The sequence below is a fragment of the Rhinatrema bivittatum genome, chromosome 9 (genome assembly GCF_901001135.1).
Source record: "Rhinatrema bivittatum chromosome 9, aRhiBiv1.1, whole genome shotgun sequence".
Taxonomy (NCBI): Eukaryota; Metazoa; Chordata; class Amphibia; order Gymnophiona; family Rhinatrematidae; genus Rhinatrema; species Rhinatrema bivittatum.
Window position 1 is genome coordinate 227,323,042 of NC_042623.1, and position 9,992 is coordinate 227,333,033.

Genomic DNA, 9,992 nt, shown 5'->3' on the forward strand with positions numbered 1-9,992 from the left:
GGTGGAAGAAAGAAAGCTTATATGCATTATTCCACTCCCCACCATATACGTTCCTCCCCCTGCCTTAAACCAACAGCAATCTCAGGATGACCAGAAATCAAAAGTTACCAGATATTAGAATTATAATGCTAAATTAATTGAATGGATGGGCAGACTGGATGGGCCATATGGTATTTTTCTGCCATCATGTTTCTAATTTTCTATTTATACAATCACTATTCCTTCAGCTGTTCCGGCCACTATCCACCTATTCTCCCTACTGCCATGCCCCTCTTTCACCCCCATATACATGTTTTTAACTGTGCAATGTGTACTTCCTGATTAGAACCAAATCATAGCCATGGGAAGAGCTTTGTTTTGTTGGTCAACCTCTACCATCACTCCAATGTGACAGAGATGGAAAAGAGATGGAGACCTGGGGAATAAAAGCAGAAGGAAGATGAAGTCACAGATAGGGAGATAGGGATGTGAATCGTGTCCTCGATCGTCTTAACGATCGATTTCGGCTGGGAGGGGGAGGGAATCGTATTGTTGCCGTTTGGGGGGGTAAAATATCGTGAAAAATCGTGAAAAATCGAAAAATCGAAAAATCGCAAAACCGGCACATTAAAACCCCCTAAAACCCACCCCCGACCCTTTAAATTAAATCCCCACCCTCCCGAACCCCCCCAAATGACTTAAATAACCTGCGGGTCCAGCGGCGGTCCGGAACGGCAGCGGTCCGGAACGGGCTCCTGCTCCTCAATCTTGTTGTCTTCAGCCGGCGCCATTTCCAAAATGGCGGCGAAAAATGGCGGCGGCCATAGACGAACATGATTGGACGGCAGGAGGTCCTTCCGGACCCCCGCTGGACTTTTGGCAAGTCTCGTGGGGGTCAGGAGGCCCCCCAAGCTGGCCAAAAGTTCCTGGAGGTCCAGCGTCAGGGAGCGATTTCCCGCCGCGAATCGTTTTCGTACGGAAAATGGCGCCGGCAGGAGATCGACTGCAGGAGGTCGTTCAGCGAGGCGCCGGAACCCTCGCTGAACGACCTCCTGCAGTCGATCTCCTGCCGGCGCCATTTTCCGTACGAAAACGATTCGCGGCGGGAAATCGCTCCCTGACCCCCGCTGGACCTCCAGGAACTTTTGGCCAGCTTGTGGGGGGCCTCCTGACCCCCACGAGACTTGCCAAAAGTCCAGCGGGGGTCCGGAAGGACCTCCTGCCGTCCAATCGTGTTCGTCTATGGCCGCCGCCATTTTTCGCCGCCATTTTGAAAAATGGCGCCGGCTGAAGACAACAAGATTGAGGAGCAGGAGCCCGTTCCAGACCGCTGCCGTTCCGGACCGCCGCTGGACCCGCAGGTTATTTAACTCATTTGGGGGGGGTTCGGGAGGGTGGGGGATTTAATTTAAAGGGTCGGGGGTGGGTTTTAGGGGTTTTAGTGTGCCGGCTCACGATTCTAACGATTTATAACGATAAATCATTAGAATCTCTATTGTATTGTGTTCCATAACGGTTTAAGACGATATTAAAATTATCGGACGATAATTTTAATCGTCCTAAAACGATTCACATCCCTATAGGGAGATGAATGTCTGGAAGGGGGCAGAGACAGAGAAGAACTGGAGGACCAGGAGGGAAATGAACTGAGATAAGAAAATGGGAGGATAAAATGGAGGGATGAAAGACAGATTCAAAATGTATGGGAGAAATGAGAAGATAGGAGAGAAATAAGAGAACTGACACAAAGAAATAATCATTTTCAATGTAACGGATGTCAGACTTTGCCCTCAGAAGTGGTTTTGCCCTTCACTTGCATGGCAAGCAGTTGCCTCAATTGGTCTGGATGCTCTCAGTTTGTGTCAGGGGGTCTCAACTAGAAATCACCCTTGCAGTGATGTCCCTGTAGGATCAGTGTGTTAGTGAAGATACCATCGCCCATTGCAAGGGGTCATTTGGGCATGAACACAATGCAGTGGGCAGAAGGAAAGAGGATTCCCAGATCTGGAGTTCTGCAGGGTTACATCTCCTCATGGAGTGGTGCCATTGGACCTTCTCCCTCCCCAGAGAAAGTCCCAAGTTAAGAAGAAGAATACATGTTCCTGCTCAGGGAAATTTAGGATGAAGCCAAAGAAACTGTCCTACTCAGGGAAGGGTGGATGGGAGCTAGGGAAGAAGTTGGCCAGGCCTTACTTTGAGGAAGGTGCAAGGAGTCCAGGAGAGGGAGAACGCCTGGGAATTCCAAGGTGTGCTGCTGCGTGAACTTTTCCAGTGAATATTCGGAGCCTGAGAAGCCCCAAGAAGAGATTTTCCTATGGATCTTTCAGAGATAGCCTGCTCCACGAATGTCCTAAGGAGTTGCTGACTAACCACAAAGCAGCCAGAGTCAGTAAGAACTGAGAGGAATTTCTGAGAGAAAATAGCTAAAAAGGTACTGGAAGGGCCCAAGGAGGAAAGCTATCTGTCTAAAAGAGCTTACTATTTTGGTGGATTTTGTGAAGCGCTTTGAAAAAAGACTGAGTTGTTGTTGGCTTTTTTGTTTTTTTTTAACTGTTTTTGGACTTTCCTGTTACAATGCTCATACCACCAGAAAAGACTTTATTTTTAAAATAAACCGCAGACCTGAGTGTAGGCCTGATGATTCTTTTTACTGGGGTGACTGGTAGTAGAGAGCAGAAAAAAACAGAAAGTAAAGAAAACGTCTAAGAACCTTTAAAAAGATTGCCTTTTCCCCCTGTGTGTGAAAACCTCTGAAGGTCATGGGGCCTTCCATGGTCCATGGCCCCCCCCATGTGCACCTGTGCCCAAGAGCTGAACAGTGAGGGCAACAAAACAGGATTAGCAGCCAAATGTCCAAAAATGGATTTCTTTATTGCAAGGTAACACGAGTGTGTGAAAAAGTGGCCCAACTCTGGCCGAGTTTCGCCCTCTTACAGTGAGGCTACATCAGGGGCTCAACATGCAAATAACACACATTAATAAATAATAAAAATCATAAAAACATAATTAGTAAACACAAATAAAATGGTAACATAAAAATGTGGTGTGACATACAGAATATGACAAATTATGGGGCAGATTTAAAAAGTTGCGCGAGCGCGTACTTTTGTTTAGCGCAGCAGGCGCGACAAAAGTACGCCTGATTTTATAAGATACGTGCGTAGCCGCGCGTATCTTATAAAATATGGGGTTGGCGCGCGCAAGGCTGCGCAAAAATCGGCAGCCTGCGCACGCCGAGCCTCGCAGCCTGCCTCCCGTTCCTCCAAGGCCCGCTCCGATTTCAGAGCGGCCTCGGAGGGAACTTTTCCTTCTCCCTCCCCGCACCTTCCCCTACCTAACCCACCCCCCCGGCCTTATCTAACCCCCCCCTTACCTTTGTCGGCCGGCAGCCCCGCTCCGTCCTCCGGTCCCGGGGCTGGTCCAGAGGCCTCGACCATGCCCCCGGACTGGCACCACGGCCCGCCCCCGAAATGCCGCGTCCAGTAGGCCCCCGCCCCCCGACACGCCCCTTACAAAAGCCCCGGGACTTACGCGCGTCCGGGCTTTACGCGCGCGGCGGCCTATGCAAATAGGCGGGCCGGCGCGCACGGCCTTTGAAAATCCGCCCCTATATGTATTCACAAACAGCAAAAATATTGGCCTTTACCTCAACTCAAATCGTGTATTGATCAAAGAATTCAAGTCTTAAAAAGACTGTGCATTTTGTAGTCTGTAATATAAAATGACAAATATAAATAACTAAAAAATGGGACTTGTTAAGCTGGCATGTTAAAAAATATAAAAATAAGAAAATATTAATGGTAAATAATAATAAAAAATAAAAAACTAATAATAAATTTAAAGTATGACAAATTGTCACTCTGTTTAAAACATGTGTACCATTAAAACTCAGAAATATCTTCTCAATTAATTACAATGTGTACTCACTATTGGACTGGCTTGAAAAAACTTATCGCAGCGATATCTCTGTTTTTGTCATATACTCATCAACACAAGGTAGTGAATGTACTGTATCTTTTGGAAAAACATTAATGAACAAAGTTAAAAAATGTGACTTGGCTATATGATTTAGAAAAGCAATAACTTAAGGTATGCGAATGATGTTTGATTTTTAACATATACTGTATGAGAATGTGTGAAAACAAAAAAATGATTGGGCATATTAATTAAATCAGCTGACTTTATATTAATAAACTGCAACTGTGCAAATGGCATTTAAATTTTAGTGATGGTTTGTTCAACGTGAAAAGAGCTCAGTCTAAAAAATTACTGCTATATCGAGAAGATGCAATTAGCGATGAAAAACATAAACTATAAGTGAGACTCAATTATTATAAAAAGTGTGCTAGAACTGTATAATATGACATTAAAGGATAAAAAACAGCGTGTGCATGTATTTGAACACAAGTGGGAAAAAAAACACCTTCTCTTTATATTAGATATACTTATAGGGAACAAAAGGTGGCTACTGATAGTTGTAAATCGATGAAATAAAAAATGCAAAATTAATTTGTGAAGTGCTAGTGAACATTGAATTAAAAAAAATATATTTATTTATTTAGTAACTTTTATATACCGACGAACGTTGGGAACATCTCGTCGGTTTACATATAACAGAACTGAGCAACAGGCTTTACAATTTTTGCGTAATTAGATAATTAAATAAGGAACATTCAGAGCATACAAATAACAGATTAGATTATATAAGGAAAAATTATAAAAGTGTGATACAGGAAAGAGGTTATCTAAACGGGGGGGGGGGAGGGGGAGATTCTGATATATGGGGGTGGGGAGGGGGAGATTCTGATATATATGTACCAATTGGTGAGATTCCATTGACTTACGCTTTAAACTTGTAACAGCGAGCATAGACAGCAACATAGCTTTCCTTTGTTCACTCAAAACAATTGAATACAAAAACGCTGTCATTTTTTTAAAGCGCAAAAACGCGCCAAAACACTTGTCAATCAAAGAGACAGGGGGCGTGGTTTGGAAATGCCCGTATGTGCCGAATCACTTTACTATGACTACAGAAATAAACAGGTGGCTGCATTCAAGTGTCATGCGCACGTCTTGAATATGCTGATATTATTTAGAAAAAGACATAAAAATATTGATAAACAAAAATAAAAAAATTCAATACATTGTCTGATTTAAATGATCTCACATCCGAATCGTAATCTTAACGAACAATGGCCTGGATTATCAAAAAGCAAAAAAACATTGCAGCAATAATGCATGCAATAGTAAAATGGGCGTGTCTATGGTAATGAAGGCTCGTTCTACTTCGCAAGGAAAAAATTCGCAATTCGCGATACGGTTCGCAAGTTGCGATACGGTTCGCAATGTGCGAACTCAATTCGCGCATGGCGAAGTTATGTCGCACAAAGCGAAAATGTCATCGCGTTCTGCGAAAACGTCATCGCGTTCTGCAATAATGTTTCCAGTATAAAAGCAGACTTCCTGCACCGTCCCCTTTGAGGGTGTGTTAGCATTTGGAGGTGTAGGAGAGGAGTGCAGTTTATTGGAGAGGCGATAATCGATATCTGAGTGAGTTGTACTGTTTCTTTGTTGTCCCTTGTGTCCCCCCAACCTTGAGTCTTCTGTCATAATTGTTGGAGTGCAAGTGTTGTTTGTTACGTGTGTCTATTTGTGTGGAGGAGTGGAGGAGTGGTGGAGGAGGAGTGGTGGAGGAGTGGAGGAGTGGTGGAGGAGGAGTGGTGGAGGGAGTGGAAGAGTGGAGGAGTAGTGGAGGAGGAGTGGTGGAGGAGTGGAGGAGTGTTGAAGGAGTGTTGGAGGAGGAGTGTTGGAGAAGTGGAGGAGTGGTGGAGGAGTGGTGGAGTGTTGGAGGAGTGGTGGGAGAGTAGAGCGGAGGAGGCGTGGAAGAGGATGGAGCGTGAGAGAAGTGGGAAGAGAGGTGAGAAGAGGAGTGAGGATAGTAGAGGGAAGAGGAGTGAGAGGGAGCGGGAGGAGGAGAGGGGTGGAAGGGGACTGAGAAGTAGGAGTCGAAGTAGGGGCCGGGCTAGCAGCAGGGACAGGCAGGAGGGAAGGGATAGGAGGGTGGGGGAGGGGGGAAGGGGAAGGGGTTAGTCCGGTAAGAGAGGGTGGGAGGAGGGGAAGAAGTCAGCAGAACAGGAGAGAGGGGAAGGGATAGGCCAGGGCAGGATGAGTTGGGGGGGGGATGAAGGGAGGGGAGTGAGAGCGGGATGGAGAGTGAGGGCAGGGAAGACACCCCTCCAGGACTGGAAGTGGAACCCCCTTCACGCAGCCAGGCAGCACCACGCCAGAGACTGCGGGCCATTCGCTTCAGCAGCCAGGAGAACGAGCTGCTGATAGCCGGTGTGCTGGAGCACTTTGCCTGCTTGTTTGGAAACAGAGCAGCGAAGACCAGCAAGGCAGCCAAGGTCAAGCTCTGGAAAGCCATAGGTCACACCATCTCCCAGCACAGTGGCATACCACGCACATGGGAGCAGGTATCACTCCGATACCGCGATGTAAAGGCCCAGCTGAAAGGGAAGTTAGCCACACGGAGGAGATACCAGCAGCAGACAAGTGGAGGGGCACCCTGTCCAACAGTTATTACACATATGGAGCAGAGGTTGCTGGATCGGCTGGGCCTGGACGTCTTTGAAGGTTTGGAGCCACGGCTGGACACCTCACGAGTCGCGGCAGGTAAGTTCCCATGGTCCATAAAGGCACACCCAGCAACACAACCCACCTAATGTTTGAAAGACTATGTGTTTTTGCCATTCACATGGAATGACCCAAACACAGTAGTGAATGCCACACAGAAATGGCATTATATAGAAACATATAGAAACATAGAAATGGCGGCAGAAGAAGACCAAACGGCCCATCCAGTCTGCCCAGCAAGCTTCACATTTTTTTCTCATACTTATCTGTTTCTCTTAGCTCTTTGGTTCTATTTCCCTTCCACCCCCACCATTAATGTAGAGAGCAGTGATGGAGCTGCAACCAAGTGAAATATCAAGCTTGATTAGTTATGGGTAGTAGGGGAAGTAACCGCCGCAATAAGCAAGCTACACCCATGCCCATCTGCTTTACCCAGACCGTGCCATTCAGCCCTTATTGGTTGTTTTTCTTCTCTCTGTAAACTCACACATGACAAACAGCTGGACAGCTTGTTATGCCATATATACTTATGATGTTTTCTTGTCTCTTCTGTTTCTACAGCTCGCCTTCAGGAACGCCCGGGTCCCAGCCAGGAATTGCCAGGACCTAGCTGGCAAGGGCCATCTGTCAGCCAGCCCATCCCTCTTATGCAGCTTCCCTTACAGCTCGATGCCGAGACACAGGTGGAGCAGGAGGAGCTGATACCCCCACAGAAGTCCCCACCATTCACCAGCCTGAATGTCTCCCTGGACATTGAGACCTTCATCCAGGACACAGGTGCCTGGAGAGGACGAACCAGCAGCCCTACCCACTCCTCAGGCAGTGAGGGGATCCCAGTGCTGAGGCCCCATGGGATATCAACCCCATCTAGCCAGCCCACACCAACATATACACCACCCCCTGCAGCCCCCCCTGCAGCACCACTGGCACCACCACTTGCACCCCCCCCCCTGCAGCACCACTGGCACCACCCCCTGTAGCCCCCCCTGCAGCACCACAGGAAGCTCCACCGGCAGCAGGACTCGATCAGCCCATGACAGCCTCACAGGGCCTGCGCTTGGAAGCAGAAATGCGATACCTGCGTCGGGTAATGCAAAGACAGAACAGGATCCTGCAGCATGGGATAGGTTCCAGTTCCCAAAATGCGAGCACCATAGCAGCTTCGGTCGCCACCCTGACCAACGTACTGAGCCACATCCTGGAGCGCATGCCCTACCAGCCATCGGAATCCTCATCACAGGCGTCAACCCCCCACAGCAGTCCCGGACGTGGACGAGGGCGCAGGGGTCGTCCATCAAAAACAATGCCACCTCCAAGAGGCAAGGGCCCACATGGCAAAGGGCCATAAATACTATCCCATGCTCAAACAACCCCTTCCCTCCAGTTACTCTGTGTGGGCCCTCCACAGACTCCCTGTCCTGTCTAGATGGAAGGGAACGAATCAATGTGCGCTAACCTCTTCACATCTGCTCCAAGATGTGGCTGGCTGCTGTGGGGTGTCTCCTCTACTCATCTGCTCCAAGATGTGGCTGGCTGCTGTGGGGTGTCTCTTCCTGGGTCTCTTGCTCCCATGCTGCTGTGTCTCCACCGTTCCATCACTGCTGCAGCTGGACCTTGTGCTTGTTCTCCTGCTGGAACTCTGCTGCTCTGGCTGTCTGGCTGTCCTCTTTCAGTGCACTCTTTCAACATGGACAGTTTGGGCCCTTTGCTGGAACTCTGCTGCTCTGGCTGTCTGGCTGTCCTCTTTCAGTGCACTCTTTCAACATGGACAGTTTGGGCCCTTTGCTGGAACTCTGCTGCTCTGGCTGCCTGGCTGTCCTCTTTCAGTGCACTCTTTCAACATGGACAGTTTGGGCCCTTTGCTGGAACTCTGCTGCTCTGGCTGTCTGGCTGTCCTCTTTCAGTGCACTCTTTCAACATGGACAGTTTGTGCCCTTTGCTGGAACTCTGCTGCTCTGGCTGCCTGGCTGTCCTCTTTCAGTGCACTCTTTCAACATGGACAGTTTGGGCCCTTTGCTGGAACTCTGCTGCTCTGGCTGTCTGGCTGTCCTCTTTCAGTGCACTCTTTCAACATGGACAGTTTGGGCCCTTTGCTGGAACTCTGCTGCTCTGGCTGTCTGGCTGTCCTCTTTCAGTGCACTCTTTCAACATGGACAGTTTGGGCCCATTGCCTTTAATCACATAGTACAGCATCATGGCCTTCTCTGTTAACATCACTACTGTAGCAGGGGTGCCACTTCCAGTTTCTACATGTCCTGTGTGTAACCATGAATCAGCTATATGTCTACACTGCTATGCCTGTATATGTCATTCAGCTGTTTCAATGACTATTATGTGCAGGTTCATAATTACAGTGCTGTTCAGTCAACAGGCATTATTGTAAGATGTGGCATCACATGGCCTTGGCAATTTGTATAACCAAATACATTGGCGTGTATGTCAGCAGATGAATATTACAATCTGATAATAAAATGCACACACCTTGACAACTGTTCCATCATGTGTCTATGCTCTGCTTGTGGGTAATGGTTCTTAAGGGTTGCACATGCTCAACCTAATGATTATGGTGCCTTCAACATCCAGTGTGACATAACTGAGTATGTAGCATGCCAACTATTCATATAGTGTGCAGTCACCTGCTGGTCGTTCAAGGCAGTGAGAAAGGACTGTCAAAAAGGGTACTCTATACAATGTGTAAGGTTGTAATTGGAAAATACAAGGGTATGTCACAACATACACGTCATGTTGTTGTAAACACAAGTACTGTAGGTAACAGTGAGTGCTAGTAAAAAGCCATGCTGTGTGTGACACAGCATTGCAAGCTTTGTACACTGCCAGACACAGTGTGACAAAGAGGGGGCATAGACAAATATATACCTTGCTAGTGATAGTACAAGGCAGTTTTGAGGAGTACAAACATCTATTTAACAGCAAGCCAATGTTCCCGTACATACCGTCTACCCATGGGAGTGTGTCATCTCAATGTTTGTATGACAGTGGAAGTTACAGCACATGAACTGTCTGTTTACGACCCAGTACACAAGGTACATGACGGCTATGCTGATCCACATGGCTGTACAATATGGCCTTACACTGCATGTAGTACCGGTATCTGTTTCTGTCCAATACATAGCTGTTTACTGACAACCTGCTATGCTATTAGGCTGTAACCTGACATAAAGGTCACAACGTATTCATGTTGACCTTACGTTTAGCAACGCTTAAAGGCCATTCCGGTGATATTTTGCAGATCCACACCACTATTAATAGCAGTGCTCAGTTTACTGCCTTACGTTCCATATTAGCCATCATGGTTCTGCCCATCTGCATACAATGTTTCTTTTGAAGTCTGTACAGTAGGTATAAGGGAAGCCCTATTA